At 44.0% G+C, this 19547-nt stretch overlaps 1 long non-coding RNA gene across 1 annotated transcript; it reads right to left on the bottom strand.

Annotated features, from left to right (window-relative positions):
- Positions 1-15937: 15937 nt before the first annotated feature.
- Positions 15938-18850, bottom strand: LOC140581115 (uncharacterized). Its single transcript, XR_011984147.1, has 3 exons — positions 18739-18850; positions 17870-17990; positions 15938-17751 (listed from the first exon to the last, which is right to left on the bottom strand). It is a non-coding gene; the product is annotated as an uncharacterized lncRNA (long non-coding RNA).
- Positions 18851-19547: the final 697 nt, after the last annotated feature.

The following is a 19547-nucleotide window of genomic DNA, read 5'->3' as shown; positions in this document are numbered from 1 at the left end:
TTTGTCGATGGGGCCAGAAGAAGTACTAATATCCTAAATGATCAATGGGTGAATCGCTCCAGGTACTGTATTTCACGAGTTAAGGATTTTTCTTCAAAGTTTGTTGTTTTTTCATGAAAAGACATCGTCAGTGTAAAGGAGAAAGGAAAGAGAAGTCAAAGTTCAAGTAAAGCGGTTTCTTTTAGTTGCTTTGCTTAAAATAATTTAGTTGGTCGATTTAAAGGGTTATTCTATGTTGCAGCAGATGTATCAGTAAATTATTAAATTTATCAATAAAATTATGCACAATTAACAATGATAATCAACAGTTAACATGTAATTACTCAATAAAATGTCAATGCGTTTAGTCCATGAACAATTTCTCTTTCTAAGTAACACTGACTGATGCTTGTAATCATCATCCCTACCTTTTAATACCTGCATTCCCACACCGAAAATGATTCAGTCCTCTGCCATCTATGTTTTTTTACACTGTAATTCATTTGGTATGCAGACACTCTTGGTCGAAACAATTTAGCACCTTAGAGCCTCCACCCTGCTGGATATTCACCAAACTAATTTAGTCTAAGTGCCCTTTTTATCACCATTGTAGCACCCCCCACCCCCACCCACTGGGCTTTGAACCCCTGCACATCTGACCCAGGTTCAGTTCACTAATCGCTTCTGCATCTGCTGGTCCTCATCCCTGTTGCTTACCTGCAGACTGTCTTGACTGGATCACTCTGGGTGTCCCTTATAGATTAGGTCTGTCTCCATAGCTACCTAAATGCACCTCCATCCTTTGTGCCCTGGGTCTATAGATGACGAACCTCCTCCTCATCACCTCTGGGGCTCTTTCTGCCCTCCACTCTTCATCCCGCTTGCCAGTCACATTTCTTTCTCACTAAAGGAAGCTTGATTCTGTTACCAGGGCTTGTTGATTTTTTTTCCCCACTTCTCCCCTCCCTCCCTCCCCCTTTTCACCTTTGCCTCTGCTTGTCAAACAGGACTTGTGCTACATTGTAATATGGCATTTATTACTACAGGAAATCAATAGCTACAGGAACCATAGGGCTGTGATGATGCAAGCTAATTTGATATAATTAATTAAAATCAAGAATCAATCACTGCAGCAATTACAGCATTTCGGAATGCAATAAATCTTACTGATCGCCTGATAATCAGTCCAATTAATTAAATTCCAATATGCAATCAACAAATGAATGAATATTCAAATGAAGCATTAAATAAATGATACAATCATCAATCATTTGATACAAAAAGCATAAATCAAGGGCAGAATCACGAGTGGCCAAACCCTCACTGGATCAGACTGAGACTCAGAGGTCTGGTGTCAAACAGTCCCTAAGCGCAGACACTCAGGAATGGATTTATACAGTTTGCAAGAGCAAAAATGATTTTCCATACAAGTTGTTTAAATTGCTGTGTGTTTAATGATTATGACAATAGACTCTTTTAGGTGACAGCTGTGGTTCTTAGCTCATTTTAATTCCCCAGGTGCCTCTTGTCCAGCGATGGAGCAGTATTATAGCAATGTTCTTCGAAAATGTGAATGCAGTTGATATTCATAAGCAGGTGTATAGTGTAAGTGAAGTGATTTTATTCTGAAATGATATCGCAGCATTCTGTCACAGCGCAAAATGAGGCAGCGTACTGTCGGGTAACCTTGTGCTTAATAACATTGACTTGGCTGCTGCTGGAATCTCGGAGGTGTCTAATTTAGACGGGCCTCCTCTGTCAAAAGCAGGCAGTTAACTGGATCTGTGTCCATTACGACGAAGAACAGCACCCATAATGTCCCTAAGCTTCAGTTACGGCAGTACTATGCACATGTTTCAGGGTTTAGCAATAGCAGATATTATCAATTATTAAGCTGAATAAAATCATTGTTTGGGAATGGGCCCTGCCAATGACTATTTTGGATAGGAAAAACAACCTGAATGTCTGCATGTATGCCCTTTGCAATGCCTTTCTATCTATAGACCTCTATTTTTCTTTCCAAAGCTATATTGTGTGTGAAACAGATAATTGATGTTTAATTCAGAATAACAGTCCCTTCAGTCAGGAAATCCTGAGCGTTGGCTTCATACACCCAACCAAACATTACTCTTTTTCAAGACAATGACCAATCAACCAGGAAATATTGCTCCTCGCCAAGACAAAGACCCACTAAACACTGGAGACTCGCATGTCTTCATATCAGGGAGATGGCTTTCCTGTTGACAAAGGCATTCGACAGATCAAACACGCCATCCTGAAACTGAGGAGCTGGCTCTGCATCCTGCCCTCGGTCCACTGAAAAGAGGAAAGATTAATAATTCAAGCTGATCTTAATCTCAACAGGCCATGGACCTGTCAGCCATTATCCAAGGAGATGAGATTGCCTTTGCATGAAAGGTGAGAGGCAGGGTGAAAATACTTTGCTTCTTTGCCCCAAACTCCTGCTCTTGGGGCACAAAATCTGCCAATCATGGATTTTAAAGAGACATAATTGCTCTTAGAGCAATCTCAATCCATAATTGTGCAGAAAAGATGAACCTGGCATTGCTATGAACTGCCTGAATCCTTACCACTTCTGGTCATATATTAAATCACTTCATTACGTATTCAGTCAGCATTCACATATTTGGTGCGGTTCAATAACCATAAACATATGACCATAGGGTGAAGACAGATCCTATGATCTTTCGGAAGGGAGCCCTGGGAAGAGGGCCTGAAACAATCCCACAGATGCCTGCAGTTGTGACCAACTGAGGTGATTTTGACTGGCTGTCGCCAAGAACTGGCTCTGTGAGTGATGGGGTCGACCGGGTGCAACCAGGAATGAGACCCTCACCCTCCACGAAACCACCCCTGGATGCCACAGCTGGTGTCGTGTTCGTTGGTTTTCACCAAGCTGCCTTTCCCAGCTCTGGGACAGCTGATCTAAACATTTTATTCCTGCATAAATCATTAGGCATCTTACTGTAACTTCATTCCCGAACTACTCCAAACTTTGGTGTTTCATTCCCTCTTTTTCTGCTTACACTATGTGCTGTGTGTTTATACAAGTATATGCAAAGCTCTCTGGGATGTTGAGAAGGGAATTTTCTAAAAATCATTAACCAGTTGAATTGAATTAAATTGAAAGACATTATTTATCATAAAAGTCTCAAACCTAGGTTTTGAAACATCAAACTATAATAATAGTTAGTCAAGGCACACAAGGGTCCACATCTATCTATCTGTCCCTCTTCGGAAGCTTATCCACTGCAGCACTGGGGGGCCTGCAGTGTATCTTTTCCAGTGAAGAGGCTGGGCTAAGTACACCCTGGATGAGATGCCAGTCACTGTAATGTACGAGGCAACAGTGCAAGCCACCGAGTCAGCGTGCCGTCCACAGTATTGCACATGAAATATTAAAATATCACTTCACTTCTTACACGAGGCACGGAGTGTGTGGTGAAGGATCTGCATGGATGAAGTCAGTAGTCCGTGTACTGCTGCAGTAAGCCTTGAGTGCAATCCATTCTTAAGTATTCCTAAGTATTGAAATGTTTTTTCAAAGTGATTATAGAGCACGTTACAGCAACTTTATTAGGTGGCTCCCAAATAATTAGATGTTCAAATAACAGGTGAACATAACAGATAAAATACCAGGCACCATGCAGAGAAACATCCATAGAAGACACTAAAATGTTGTGCTATAGCAGTAAGATGAGGCTCCTCATATTTATTTGGCAGCGACAATTGTATGAGGGTGTAAGAGAAGGAAAGAATGTCTCTTCCAGACAGCTGGGGTTGTTCAGCTATTTGGTAAATCATATTTGCTACAGCAATTTTAGGGGAGGTTTTTGGGAGGTATAACACAGTATAGTACACAAAAACACACGAACATAATCACTGTACGGAGGAAGATAAAAAGGAATGGTTTGGAAGGGCGCATAGAATCAAGGGCATAACTTTGGGTTGAGTACTTTGGGAGTTGAGGTCTGCACCCATTTAAGGGGGTCCAGGAGGTTGTATTGGCTGGTTTTGATTATTGGGGGGGGGGGGGGGGTTACAATCCCTCCCCATCCCCACATAATTTACACCCATAGACTCAGAATTTCATGGACAGAGATTGAAATACCAGCTCCACATTTCTAGTACAATACGAAACTTATTATTGCCATAATAACTGGACTCGTTAATTATGCATACAATAAACAGAGAACTCTTTCCTGAATTAAAAAGGCATTTAAATTATTCCTCAACTCCTTTGTTTTCTTAAACACCTCCACTAAATGTTTGCGCTTATAATCAAGAGCGTTTCTTTGGTACCTTGAAAGACGGGAGCGGAGAGAAAACATTGTTCAGTGCCAACGGGCCAGAGGTTGTGCTCATTCTCAGGAATGACGGTGCGATCGACTTAGGAATGTAGACCATCCCACTAAGCTCTTCTGGAATGAAACGGGACAGGTAGAAATGGCCAAAAAGCCCCTAATGACTCACCACACAAAGCAGTAACCCCCCCCCCCCCCGCCCCCAAACCACTACACAGGTTGGGAGGATTTTAAGCAGAGATATTTTTATAATTACTATATTATTAATGGACAAAGTGAGCAATTAAAATATATTATTAATGCAGTAAATGGCTGCAAGTAATTGAAGTATTGTGGGCAGACCTGGGCAGGTCCTAACAGGGCGTATTGCACCAGCGTGAAGGAGACCAAACGGACCAGAGATGAAGTGTTAACAGTAATCAAACAAGTAGCATCTAAGTGATTGCAGACGCCACACTTGAAATGATCTGGAGGGTAATAAGGGGGGTGGTCGCGCAGGCAGTAGCAGGGCTAAACACTCGAGCGATCCGGAGCGAGATAATATGAGCAATCATCAGGCATGCAGTCCCATTGATCGCTCCTCAGCTGTCAGCCCAGAGAGCCGGTAATTTGTTACTTCCCCATGCCGTGCCTCGCCCACCCTCCCCATCCAACACTCGCTCCCAGGCCTGCGTCTGAGGCCAGAGCACCGGCATGCTTGCACCAGTTTGCTCCTCAACCTCTGGAGGGGAGATAAAAGCGGGGAATTAAATATTGATGTGAGGCGGGCCAGCCGCGTTATCTGCCGGCATTAATCTTAGCGCGCTCTCACAGGAGAAGGTGCGGAATTAGGCACTAGCGGGTGCTCCACCAGGTCTCCTGCCTCGGCTTCATTTATAATGGGAGCGCGGTGAATCCAGGCTGAACTGATCCTGAACTTCAGCGGTTATGATTAGAAACAAGAGTGAGAGATAGAGGAGCAGGGGGCATCTCCTCGTAGACACGGGGATTCTTCCCTGAACACTGCTTCTGAAGCCTGCCTTCCTGCGGGCGACTTAACATAACCTCCCCCAAAAGACTTAACACAACCCCTGAACAACTTCACACAACCTGTGAATGACTTAACACAACCCCCGAACAACCTAACACCACCCCCAAAAGACTTATGCTGTGTTCCATTTGAACTCATAGCTTGGAGTTCCTAGTCGGAAGTCTCAACTGGAAAGCCCCCTGAAGTCAGAATTCCGACTCGCGAGGAATCGACACAACCGCGAGCTCAGAGTTCAAGATGGCTGTGCCCTTTATAAACAGAATTTAAAGCTGTAGTTTTATACTGTTCATTAGCACTTACGTCTTATTTGTGGCTCCTTAAATCGGTCGTACACACAGCAATGTCCGAACGCTGTCAGTGGACATGTTGCTACTGTGTTTTTATGAGCAAAATACTGTGTAATGTGTTGCTACTGATATTGCTAACAATGGCTAACAATTAACCTGGCTTGAACTGGGGACTGTTTCAAAAAGCAAGATTTTTTGCATAGCCGGATAATTTGTCGGATTTTAGGTAGCCTGGGCTACGAAGATAAAGCGAAGATAAAGGCCATTTAAACCGGGGCAAATTAAATCCAACAAGTTATCTGGCTAAGCAAGAAATCTTGCTTTTAGTAACAGGTCCCTGGTATTGCTAGATGGCTTTCCGACTTGGAACTGGAACACGATTAATCTGTGTGTGATGTCATTCCCAGTTCAGAGTTCCTACCTCTGAGGTAAATGGAATGCAGCATTAACGCAACCCCCAAACAACCTAACACAACCCCCTAATGACTTAACACTACCCTCCAACAACTTAACACAACCCCCACAAAGACTTAACACAACCCCCCGACGAACATGCCCCGTTACCTCCCTCGGGGTTTGCACTGCCTTTCGCACCTGTGTCTCCAAGTGGCATTGAGATGCAAAACTTGTGTTCTGTTCACACCTGCCACCCCCACCCCCCCCGCCTCCTGGTCCCCCAGATATTTGAGATGCTAGGCTGCGACGGGGGGACGTATTCCCCGGGGCTTTGCATCTGTGAAAGAATGACAGGTGCGTGCCAATTTGCCAATTTTCACATCGTCTCAATGGACGCCTGCACCTCGGAGGCGAGTGTCAAGCGTGGCAATCTTGGGAGCGCGTTGTGCTGGTTCACGGCGGCCCCTGACGCCACACGCTGAGTGCACTGCATTAATGGTTATACAAAATAAAAAGCAAAGCGCGTTGGAGCACATTAGTTAATGCAACCTGGCAGACGTGCATGTAATTATGGCCTGATTTTCCCCCTATTCATAAGCAGAAAGCTTTCTCTCCTGGATCTCTGTTATGAACGGGGCACTGCTCCGTAATCAGAAGAACAAAGGCAGTTTAGGGTAAGGCTGAGAGGACACATGGACAGGGTTGTAAACAAGGCCAAAGCTGAGATTAATCTCCATGGGAACGAATAAATATTTCATAGGAGATGGGACAAAATTAATAAGAATCACCTCTGAAAATGACTTATTGGATATGAATATCGACATTAGGTTTTGTGTTGAAAACAGGAATTAGAAATGATTTCCCTTTCCTAAATCAAATGAAAGTTGCTTGGGATTTGTTAAACCAATGAAAGTTTCCATGGGATAATTTTATATCATGCAAAACTCATACATAAATGTAAGCGCAAAGTGTGTTCCTCTTTATAAAAAGCCAGCATCCTCTTAAAGACATGTTGGAATGTATCTGTCACAAGTGTGCACCTTTAATTTGCACGAGTAGGGAAGGCACTGGCCACAGATATGGTTGTAATCCTCTCCGGAGTGCAGCCCCCGTACAGTTGGCTTAACGGCATGAGTTGGTTTTCCTTTCTCTACTCAGATGTGAGATCATGTAAATACTGATGACTGGCTGGCCCCAATCTTACAAATCCAATAACAATGAATTAGACCTTCTGTTAAAAAGCAAACAAACAAAAAAAAACTACATCAAACAACCCTCAAAAACAACAACGGCAGTATTAATATATATATATTATAATAATAATATTTATTATTATTATTATTATTATTATTATAATACTTGCTGTGATTCTGTCCAGGGTGAGCACTGGTAAGACAGATGGGTGTCACATAGTTACTACGTTAAAAAACAAGCCAGTGCTGTATATTCTTTATTCACATGCTGACTGCATTAACTAGAAATAGCTATCCCTTTGAAATGCCTATGGCCTTAGTGTCTCCTGTTCTCTGAACCCTGACATGATGTAGAACAAAGGGCACGTGGTTACCGGCCTGCTCTCTGCTGCCCCGGCCTGCTCTCTGCTGCCCCGGCCTGCTCTCTGCTGACCTGGGTTGCTCTAGTATTACCCACTAAATGTTAATGTAAAAGGAAAGGCGCGGTCCGTGTGGGCCGAAGGATCCCCGAAGCAAATGGATGATGTAACAGATGATGTAATAAAGCATCTCTGGGGCTACGGTAGCTCGCGGCGAGCACATCCGGAGCGGAATGCCGGGAATGGTTATGGTCGGGGAGCTTTTCCGCATACAGCACCCATCAGAGCCCCGAGGAGCCTCGGGAGTATGACTGACGGCCTTGCGAGGCTTTGTCTCGCTTACTCCTACGTGAGACGTGGAGTGAAGAAGACCAGCTGCACCTTCTGAAGCACAGAGGCAAGTGAAGCCACAAGGAGCCAGACAGGGGGCGCCACGTATCGCTGTATAAACGTGTCACTCGAAACAAAAATCCTGACGGAGCGGCTCCGGTCTTACGCAGCCGATGACATTAATCAGCAACTGAATATGTAAAATAAATAAAGTATGGAAAACGTACAGCAAGCTGAAAAGCGCCTCAGCCAGGCCGGAAAGTAAATGCTTGTCATACTGTTACAAAATGTTTGAAAGTTTGTTTGAAAAGCCTTACCTTCCTTTAGCTGAAAAGATAATTTGACAAAGTATGACTTAACCATTTAAACACGATGAAATGAAAGACAAAAAGATTAAAAGCACTGGCTGTGCCTGCTACACTTTCGCTTTGTCGTCGACGTGCTACATGCAGAGTAGTAGTTATTATTTAGGGTTTTCTAGCTGTGACATTGTGGTCGAATTTGGGTCACCAACTGGGTCTCAGCAGCTTCTCCAGGTGATCACATGGATTTAAGCATTACCTCACTATCTTCGGCATGGTGACCAGGTGGGTCAGGCTTCCAGTGCAGGTCATGCAGGGCCAGTGCGATGGCGAGGCATTTGGCAGCATTTATGTCAGTGGGACGCAGTGCTGGTGGAGGCTACATTGTGTTGATTCATCCTGCGTGCTGCAGATGCGCGTGACAATACCATAATTGTTCTGGAAAGTCCCAGGTTCACGAGGAAGGCAGTCCTGCTTGACGACAGTAGCAGTGATTGATAGTGCCTGGCTTAAAAAAAAATGTAAAAAAATTTCAGGCCGTGTCCTTATATGGAAATCCCAACAAGTTCCCCTATAAAGGTCACGCTGGTCAGGATGAGAATGTAAAAGCTGTCCTGAGGCTACGGCTACTCGTCATTCCACGGACGGCAGGTGGGCAGGCGCCTTACCTCCGGGGACAGGCAGTGCCTGGGGATGAACATCCCTGATCCAGCCCAACGTTTGCGGGTAGGAGCCCGCGGCTGTTGGGCCCATGAGAAAAAGGGTCTGTAATCTCTGGTATGATAGCAGCTCTGTATTCACAATGCAGTGCACATGTAGGCTAGGCCTGTGCAGTTATGCTCCCTGCAGTGCATGGAAGGTAATTTACAAAAACACATCACATGGAACAATGCACTATGCCATCTTTCCGGCTGAGGCATCTTTGCAATTGATTGGTTATGTGTCACTGTTGATGGCTTAATGCAACCCATCGTGTGCTTGGAAGGTGCTAATGTGCAAAGCCGGATGCAGTGGGAGCGGGAAAAAAGCAGCTCTCCCGCTCCCGGTTACAATCATTAGCATTAATGTTACCCGCTGCTAATTATACTTAAACAATTTCACAAATGGAGGAACAGCAAAGTAAAAATGCACTGCACTCCCGCACCCGCTCGCATCCCCGCAGCGCCAACTACTTAATGAATAAATAAATGCCTCTCTGTTACTAAGAATTTTCATTCACCCATCCATCTTCTATAACTGCTTATAGGTCGCGATGAATCTGGACGTCTATCCGAAGAGGCACCAGGAATGAGGTAGCTCAGTGTTTCCCAGTCCGGTCCTTGGGGACCCCTAGTCGGTCCACGTTTTCTCTCCCTCCCAGCTCCCAAGCAAAAATGTGGACTGGCTGGCAGGGAGCTGGGGGAGAGCGAAAACACAGACCGTCTGAGGGTCCCTGAGAACTGGGCTGGGGGACAACATAGATGAGATGCCAGTCCATTACAGTGGGACAAAAAACAAATGAACTAAGAATTCAGCTAAATTCATTGGAATTTATTTTTATATAGTGCCTTTCACAACACAGTTGCCCCAAAGCACTTAACAAGAGTGTGTGGCAATACATTATTAGTTCATTTATACTAAATGGTTCGTGAATGCAAACTGATGAAGAGATGTTGCCGTTTCCCCTGCAGTGTGTGGCAGTGGTGATGTGAGCCTCACGGCAGGCCAGAGCAATGGATGAATGATGGCCCTGTAAACACCGATGGTGGCGTGTCATTGAACTGCGATCCGCACCATCCGTCACGTCGTGACAGAAACAGGGGCAGATAGGCGACTCTCCACGTTACTCGTGGAAAGTTGTCCTGCTTCTGTGACAAGCTCAGGGCCTTCACATCGCTGTTCTCTGGGCTGGCAGGTTAAGCCCATGACGGGAAAATGACACACACAAAAAATAGAACTGCTTTTTGAATGGCTGCCTAGTTAAGCCAGTCTGCAAATATATAAGAGGTACAACATTAAGTTCCCATTTGGCTTCCATTCACATAGAAACCAAATAATACACTGTGCGGTATTTTAAAGCTTTCCTTTTTTATTAAAATTTTAAATAAAGACTGCCATAGATTTGGTATTGAGCCCAAACGCGATTATGTATTTTAAATTGAATCTTATGGAATGGAAACAGGCACAGAACAGGACGTACACTGGGCCTACTGCTGTGGGGATGTCATGCGACAGGATGTCTCTGTGAAATAATACAAGCATTGTCCATTGTGCAGGCCATCCAAAATATTATATATGTGTGTCTGTGGGTGTGTCTGTGTGTTTATGTACTGTATATATATATATATATATATATATATATATATCAGACACAAAAACACACACGCATACATTTTTTGCAAAGGCCGTTTGCTCATGAGATTGTGTCCTTAACTGCTGTTTGTCTGGTATTTGACTGCAAACACATGTGATACTGGTTATATATGACTGTACTGTATAGCTCAGTCTCTTTCTCTCTTATCTCCTCATCTTGAAAATGTCAGAGAAAAGCCCACAAAAGTTACAACCTTCACCAGAATGTTAATTTAAGAATAAGGATTCATCAGAGAAAATGCTGGAAAATATACAGCAAAGCTGAGACCATCCATCGTTTGAAAGGAAATACAGTGCTGGTGGCTTTGATCATTAATCCATTTCCAGAGGTATCGCTTTTCTCTTTTTATGTGTTTTTTCCCCGATTTCTCTGTGCCATTGCATTTGCTGGGCAGACACAGGAAACCGGTAACGCGTAGCTTTAAAACCTGGAGAGCTGAAGATCCTCTTTGTCCAGCATCGTGTGATTTATTGACCCCTCCCCCCCTCCCCACCTCGCATATTTCACTGCCACGGTAACTCAAAAATAGTGTTTCAAGATGTAATGTCAGCAAACGTTTGGAAGACTTCATAATCTGCTAAATACGATAGCGAATGCTGGCAGGGCTTCATATTCGGCTAAAAATATTTTTTATTCTACGGAGTTTTCATGAAAAGTCACGGTTCAGCCAAGGGATCATATTTCGTTTCCATAGTTTTTGACTAAAATGCCACAGGAGGAGTCTGTTATCCTCTTTGTACATGGTTCAGACATGGTTCCGTTCCCTTGCAGTCTTTCAGTGTTTTGATTCCTTTCAGAAACAATAATAATACCATGTACGATATGGAATTTGATATCCCATACTTTTCAATACCTAATAATGCTTTAATACTCCGTAATAAATGTGGAACTGTTCATTTAACGCCATGGGCCTTCAATTTGACCTGCAGTCATCTAGGAGTCACGTGAAAACTCTCAGCTTTCAATGTACGCAGCTAATGTCTGACACAAAGTGCCATTTCAGCGTTGACTCCCGTTCAAGGGGCCGTGATGAGATCAGGGTCTCTCGCTGCCCCGGCCACAGCTAACCAGGCCTCTCGACAGCCATACATCCTACCGGAGAGTAAGGCCTCACACAAAGTCCTTCGGTGTTGCAATTATGATCTGATGCTACAAAATATTTTTCTTTTTCCTCCCATTTTAAAGAAACGGCACATCTGTGGCTAATAGGAGCCCCGATTGTTTTAAGGGTTCACAGGTTAACGGTGATTCATTACGGTGGTCTGCATGCTTCCTGCTCTTACTGCTTAGCATCTGCTCCACTGTCAGTAGTGTCTGCACTCACCAGATGTGCAATATACTGTATAAATCACTCAGAAACACAGGAAACGACTCTATCCAGTGAGGGGAACAAATCAATATCTCTTATATGCCACATGGGTTAGCTAATTCAAAAACCAATGAGAAGGCCGGCGTAGGTTTATTTATTCAGCGCATGTTAGACGGTGGTTTCCAGTTGAACAGGAGGAACATCCTCAGATGGAATCAGACTACACAGGAAGTTATGGAAAGTGAAGTATTTTTTCCAGATTGTTTTTCTTAATAATGAAACTCGGTGTATTTCAGCATTTTGTTCAGCCCCTTGAATGAAATATTTTATGTGCATTTTCTCTGTCAAAATTTGTGCTGCTGTCCACAAATACCATTCACACCTTTTTCTTTCTTTTGATGCTTTCATGCATAGAAACACTCAAGGTCAGTACAGCAGCAATTAGCAGCAGTGTGAGTCTAAAACATCTTCAGCTGTTATTAAGCTAAATAACATTTGCATGAACGCCTTAAGCACCAGACGTAGTGCATCAACAGGTAATGCTCGCATTCTAGATTTTAACACAGGGTACTAATGTTCTACATATGTAATAAGATACAATAACATTTTAAACAAATGAAAATATCATTTAACAAGTACTAGAGAAGCAAATTGTATACAGGAGTTGGAGGTTGTTTAACAAATTAGATTTGGAAATCAATTTGATATGTAACGTAAGCGGCTAATTTATTCGGAACAACTTTTAAATAGAAAACTTATCAAATATTACTAATATTATAAGCAATTATACAAGTCTGAATGACAATTATGAATATTCGGTTTAAGAGTAGCACTTGGAATGGAATGCATTTAATTAGTTGAAACAAATTAATTAGTCTCATGGCAAGGCCTTCCTTCGTAATTATAAGAACTGATACGGTAATTACTCCATAGGACAATAAATGAATGTGCACATAAACTTCGCAAACGATAGAAATCAAGTGGGGGAGGCAAAGCTAATTAAAATAATCTAACATTAGCTGATTAGTAAATTAAGAGTTATCAAGTGCTCTTCGCAAACAGCTAAAATCAGATGGTGCTTGGTAGCCTTCAAATTCCTTAATGGTAATCAACTCAAACGTTTAATAAATAATTATACCATTACGCGATCATTTATCATCTATCTGTGTGAATTGCGGTTTGATTAAAGCTCTCCTCCCAGAACTGATCACAATGATCACAGTATGAATGCATTACAGATTTACAATTTCCTGCTCTGAGCGATTCATGCAGAATCACGCGACTGTTCACTGCACGCCGTGTAGTGAAAGAGCCCTGATATGGTGTTCGACTGTCTATTGGGTATAAACTCTGAATTATTAAAGGTATTCTGCTTGGTGCTCCAGAAAATACAGTTGTAGAAGTAAGTTAGGGTGCAGTCTGGCAGACATTGGCCGGAGAAAAACAGGTTTCCATAATGGAGCTCATTTATTATCGATCGTACAGTATGTGATGCCTTCAATCTGAGTAATGTGTCTCCATTATTCACCCACGGACGTCCCGTGTGTAAAAGACCACGCGTGATGACAAATGACTGTGTGTTTTCCAGCCTGCGGAGGCTGCTGTTCACACAACATGGCCTCCGGTAGGGGACCGGAGGCTGCTCGGGTGCCGAGCCGAGGCCCGGTGTCCGCGGGGGCTCCCGGTGTCCGTGGCAGTCACACGCCGCCTGTTTATTACCCCGCAGGAACACAAACATTTCGATCGGCGTCCGCGCACGTCTGCAGGACCATAACTCACTTCTCCTGGGAGGGGTCTGTCAGGCGGTACGCGAGAAATAAAAGCATCGCTGGATATCAGGCACCGCAGCCCGGACGCGGCAAAAAACAGGTGCGAGGCCTGATACCGTGGCTCTGGTATTCAGCTAATTTTAAGCATTTAAGCAGGACTGATGCAACGACGCCCCAACACTCCAGTGACTTTGCAACGTACGAAACCATACAGAAGTTTATTGCACAAAAAGCCTATAATATGGTGCATGGCAGGAACCGATAAAGGGGAACTTTGGCGCCTTTTTTTTTTGCGCTTCCCATGAAAGATGCCGCGTGAACGGTGCCGCAGACAGAGTGAGTGTGCGCGGCGTACGCGTGAGTGTGCGCGTGAGGGCTCCTGAGTGTGCGCGTGAGTGAATATGTGAGCGGGGATTAGAGCGTGAGTGCGAGAAACAAATGAAACGGGATCCCCGACTGGCATATGCTCTTGAAAGGCTCACGGACAGCCTGTTTATCTAGACCTTAATGGACGCCCCCGCGTGGGGTCAGCCCCCAGAACGTTCCTTCATCTCTGAATAAAATCTGACCCATTGTCTTCTGCGCCCGGCTACCAGCTGTGAACTAGTACCCCCCCCCCCCCCCACCACCCAGACTCCCCACTACCTCCCTGGTTTATGAGGGTCAGTCGGCACACTACAATTACACAGAGATGCTGTCATCTCCCCGGTGCGGGCGGCCGGGATGGAAGGAGCTCCAGTCTGTGGCGGCTTTGGACCAAAGCGGGGTGTGCTCCGCTCGCCTTCATCGCTCCTCGTTACAGCTGCGCGGTAGGATGTGAGGACGTACATTTCCGACAGCTATGGTCTGATAAAAACGCGCCGTGGACGTTCTTTACGTGCCCCCCGGGCCTTCCCGAGAAACATATGGCGGGATGCTCATTTAGCACAGCAGAAGAAAGAAAGTTTGTCTCCTTCTGCTGGTGCAGCGAACCAAACAACATGGTAACAGACACAGATGACTTTCCAGCACTATGTTGGGGATGAACGGCGCTCCCAAAGCTACCTTTTAATCCGTGTACACGGTTCAACTGAGCATCCCAAGGGCTGGCTGGTCATCAGCATTCCTCCATCTCAGCCAGGTTTCCTCTGGCCATTTTCTGTCGGTTAAAGACACCGGACTCCACTGGAGACAGGACAAAGAGAGGGCCTGATAGGAAGTGTCACCGCCCCGCTCGGGACACCACACGTCGGGCTGCATTTCTGTCCGTCGGAATGTAGCAGGATGCCACAATAAAGGCCGACGGATCTGTGGTCAGCGGCCTTGTGTGAGTAAGCGGCAAAGGAGCCGCAATCACCTCCCTCTGACATGATTAGATCAGTCAGTACCTCTATTACATCCATCCTTGGACACTGTTATTTATTCTGGGCACAGACTGTGAAAGGCCAGCAGGATCCAACAAGGGTATGATGTTGCAACCATCCACACACAGTCTGGACCTGCTTTCAAAAAATATAAAGGCTGGGGTACGTTGTGGGAATCGTGCTCTTATGTGCACTCAGTACCTACTCGTAAATGCATGTATATATTGTAAGGTATTAAATTAATCAAAAGATATCGCTATATTGAGTCAAAAAGATGAACAATTCTGGTGCTGTGTTTCAATGGGATTGTAGCAGAAGTGCAGGAATGTTTCAGGTCTTTGCGTTGTCTTTCACCAGGTAACATGCACTGTATGGCAGAGAAAGAAAAAAATAACCTCAGTCAATCTGAGGGTTATATTTCATGAAAGGGAATTCCATTCAGAATTGATGACATGATAATGAAAACTTTCAAAGAAAGGCAATGATGGACAAGTGACATTTTATTAATTTCCACAGCTAACACACTCACTTGCACTGCAGTGATAGACAGAGGCAGGTCAAGGGAGGCAATTCATTACTGCGGTAAAAGACATTTCCCTACTCATAAGAATTTTATGAATTAGACATTGTCATCAGCCAAGTCCCTACTATTAAAATAATGTCTGACATCTATAAACTCAGAAAATACTAATAAAAATCATTTTGTTTTTTATTATATATGTGTAAATACACAAACACACACACAGGTTTGTAATTATCTTTGTTTTTGTCACAGGTTTGAATATCTTTGTTGGGACTCTCCATTCATTTCTATGGGGAAAACTCTAATCCCAACACAATGACCTTAACCCCTACCCAGCCCTAACCTTAAACATAAGTACCCAAAGTAAATACAAGACTTAGGGATTTTGTATTTTTTTTTGATTGCATAAAAAAAATCCCGAAAAATGGTCCCCAGAACGTCAAAAAAACAGGCTTTTATTACATTGTGGGGGATACATATACAATGTACCTTTTCAGTATACAGTATTTCTTGCTGCTTGTGGAAGTCTTGCCAGAATTTATAGTTCAGATTCATTCGCTAATACTTTGGCAACATCTTTTGAAACCTTGAAAATGACATCTGACATTTTTTTTGATTGCATAAAAAAATCCTGAAAAATGGTCCCCAGAACGTCAAAAAAAACAGGCTTTTATTACATTGTGGGGGATACATATACAATGTACCTTTTCAGTATATTTCTTGCTGCTTGTGGAAGTCTTGCCAGAATTTATAGTTCAGATGCATCCGCTAATACTTTGGCAACATCTTTTGAAACCTTGAAAATGACATCTGAGCACCATTTCAGAAAAAAACCCCACATCACCACGTACAAATCGAAACCTCCATCTGATACAGACATACCCCCCCTTTTGAGTATTGTTGTAAATACAATCATTTTAGTCCCCCATAGCAACCACAATGGCTAAAAAAGGGGCTCTAGTTTCATACCACATGACATTTAGACAATTCTGTAAAAGCAAAAGCTTATTGATTAAACATATTTCCCCTGGAATATTAAATTCAGAGTAAATATAGAATTAAGTTTCAATAAACATAGTCGATGAGTGGGAAATGCAGTGTGCGGAACCTGAGGGAGACCTGCAGAAAGCAGCCATCACTGTGCTCTGTGGAAAAGGTCAATTTCCCTGAATCTGCTGGGGGTACGGTGAGGCGGGGGGGCAGGGGGGGTTGCGCGCAATGGTTTGTGACATAAAAATCCCCAGCGATAAATTAAAAGGACAAAAGCAGTTCTGGATTGTGATGGGGCACTGGGCTCTTGTCGACTCGGCACACAGACAAAGGCCTAATTCATTCTTGACCTGGAAAACAGCGTAATACCAACCCACATTTTCCGAGTCACCAATTATATTGGAGCTACTGGCAGCGAAAAGCACAAAATTGCAGCCGGCCATGTATGAGCAGCCAGTGGGTTTTACAGGGTTTATATCAGCGTTCGGGGGTTTATCGTGATTTAGATTTCGGATTCATGAGACCCAGAACACATTAGTGATGATTCCTTGGTTCTGTGCTCCACTTATGAAACAGCATTGTCTGGAATGCAGTCTGCACTATTTGACATTTATGCTGCTTAGCTAAAGTTTTCCTCTTGTTCCGTGACTGGATAATTTACCGGAGTGACTCAAGGCACAGGGCTGCTACAGCAGGACCTCTCCTGAGGCCTGGAATCGGTAACGGTACAATCGGTACAAGAGCAACATATTAATAGGCCATATGTGCTTTCAGGAGAATTCAGTCATGAATGGTTTTCATTAATGAATTCCAGCCAGATCCTAAATAGATTAGAAAGACTGGATAGCTTTTATTGTGGTATTAGGTACAATGGCCTTGGCATAAGCTATTGTGGCTAAACCCATGGCTAAACGTTGAAAAAGAGACAATGTTATGTCTAATGTCTGTCAGCTGTTTGTCACACCGTTTCATCACTTCCCAGCCAAAATCAATACAGGGCAATTTACTAACTAGATGCTTTTCAAAGAGGCCCTTATGAACAAAGAAAGCAAGAATTACAGCAATTAGGTGGAGTGGTTGTAGGACTTGCGTCATGCAGACCCCTTGAGTCCATCCTTGAAACGTTTCCTTTTCATCTCCGTAGCAGTCGTCTGAGGTAACAGCACCGTGGGCTTGGGACGTTATTCAAACTGGCACCCAACCCGTAAAACAATCACTGCTTTATTTACCGGCAGCATCTTATTGGAAGGTGGAGACCTCACACTGCATCCAAGTTCAGATTAAAAAAAAAAACGAAAAAAAAGCAAAGAGTTCATGAGTTATGTAGGTTTACAGCTAAATCATGCTTTTGTAAAAAATTCTCAGAAGGTAGAAAAATCACCATATATCAACATGTGGCAAGGAGAATGCTGTTGCAGAGCAGATCCCACGGACTACGCCAGACTGGCGAAGAGGAGGTGTCTGAAAAGCCTTGCAGATGCATAGCACGCCTGTAGTCCACCCTGGGAATGACACCCAAGGACATATTCACCATTAACCTGACCCGGTAGATCATACAGAAGACACAGACGTGTCTCCAAGTACCAAATATAATTTATTAATACAGAGTGATACTATAAAAAACTATCAAATAAAACAAAAACTTGCCCTCGACAGCTTGTACTGATCCATGCATCAGGGCAAGAGGGTTAACATTACAAAAAACACTAAACTACAATACAACGGTGCCTGACCTTCCCCTCTCAAGCTCGCAGCCCCGCTAGAAAACAGCTGGTGGCGAAGATGAAATTAAACACAAGGCTTCAGCCTCGAAGGGCACGGCTCAGGACACATGAATTAAAAAATAATCAAATTCCAAATACAAAATCAACAAATGAACACAATAATATCGGCCAAATACTGATAACATTAACAGCACACGAACAAGCAAACAAGGAAACAAAGATGGAGGTGAAGAGCAGAAACAGGCAAGAGCAAAACAGCAGTGGGCCGTCGTAACTTCTAAATCCGCACAGTTTTCCTACAAAAGCAACAAGATGTGCAGCGGCAGCTCAAAGCTAGTAAACTGCATAAAACGGCACCTCAAATTAGCCTGCCGCAATAGCACACATACTATAAATTATACTAAAACAGTCATACTTTAACAGCTGACAATCCAGCAACAAGTAAGGGGGCACCGGTAAGCAGGTGGAGTACGTGACCACCCATCCCTGAGCAGCCAGGGGCAGATGGCACCGGGAACAATCTTACGTTTTTACGGACCCACTGCTCACGCTGCAACATCGGCAGCCAAATCACGACGCCGGATCCCAGGCGCTGAAAAGAGATGGCTCGCCAGACAAGCGGCCAGTGCAAGCAGCCCCCCCCCCCCCCCCACACACACAGGGCACATGCTCAAATGGCACCAAACTTCCCTCTTTATACACCACTGCAGTAATTAAAATTACACAAAAGAGGCGGGGCAAAGATGTTTCAGCCGTAGTAGGTAAACTACCCTGCTACAAACCATTTGCACAATGCTTATGGTTACAGTGCTCATTGTTAATCCTTGTATGCGGAAGGTGAGATGCAATAGCATGGCGTTTGTAACTGTTTTGGATGCTGAGAACTCGGGGAGGTAAACAGACAAGACCGCACCTTATCGGACCATCCATGCAGTGAGTCTCATGGGAGACTTGTCCAATCAGACGGGGCCTGCAGTTCCATTCCCACATAAAAGGCCAGGCTCTGTAGGACTCGGGCCAGTCCATTTCCTCTCTGCCGTTCCCCGGCTCTCAGACGTACAACGGCGCTCTCTCTCCACTCCACCGCTCGCCGTTTTGAAGCCCGTCTTCCTTTGTCGCCTTCCCGAGTTTCAGTAGCCTGCGACGCTGTCTGATGTCTGCCTGACAGCATTCCCTGGGTGAGTCGGTGGCAAAGAGAAGCGAAAGTGCCGTTTGTTTATGTCTGACTTCAAGCCCCGACATCAGTCACCTTTGAAAAAGGCAAAACAGACGCTTTTCTTAAATAGTTCTTTTTTTTTGACGTAAAAAAGATGGCTTTAGTAAATACCCAAGTTT

This window comes from Paramormyrops kingsleyae, chromosome 19, assembly GCF_048594095.1.
Source record: "Paramormyrops kingsleyae isolate MSU_618 chromosome 19, PKINGS_0.4, whole genome shotgun sequence".
NCBI classification, from domain to species: Eukaryota; Metazoa; Chordata; class Actinopteri; order Osteoglossiformes; family Mormyridae; genus Paramormyrops; species Paramormyrops kingsleyae.
The sequence above is the reverse complement of the archived record's forward strand: the minus strand, read 5'-3'. Positions and strand labels throughout refer to the sequence as shown.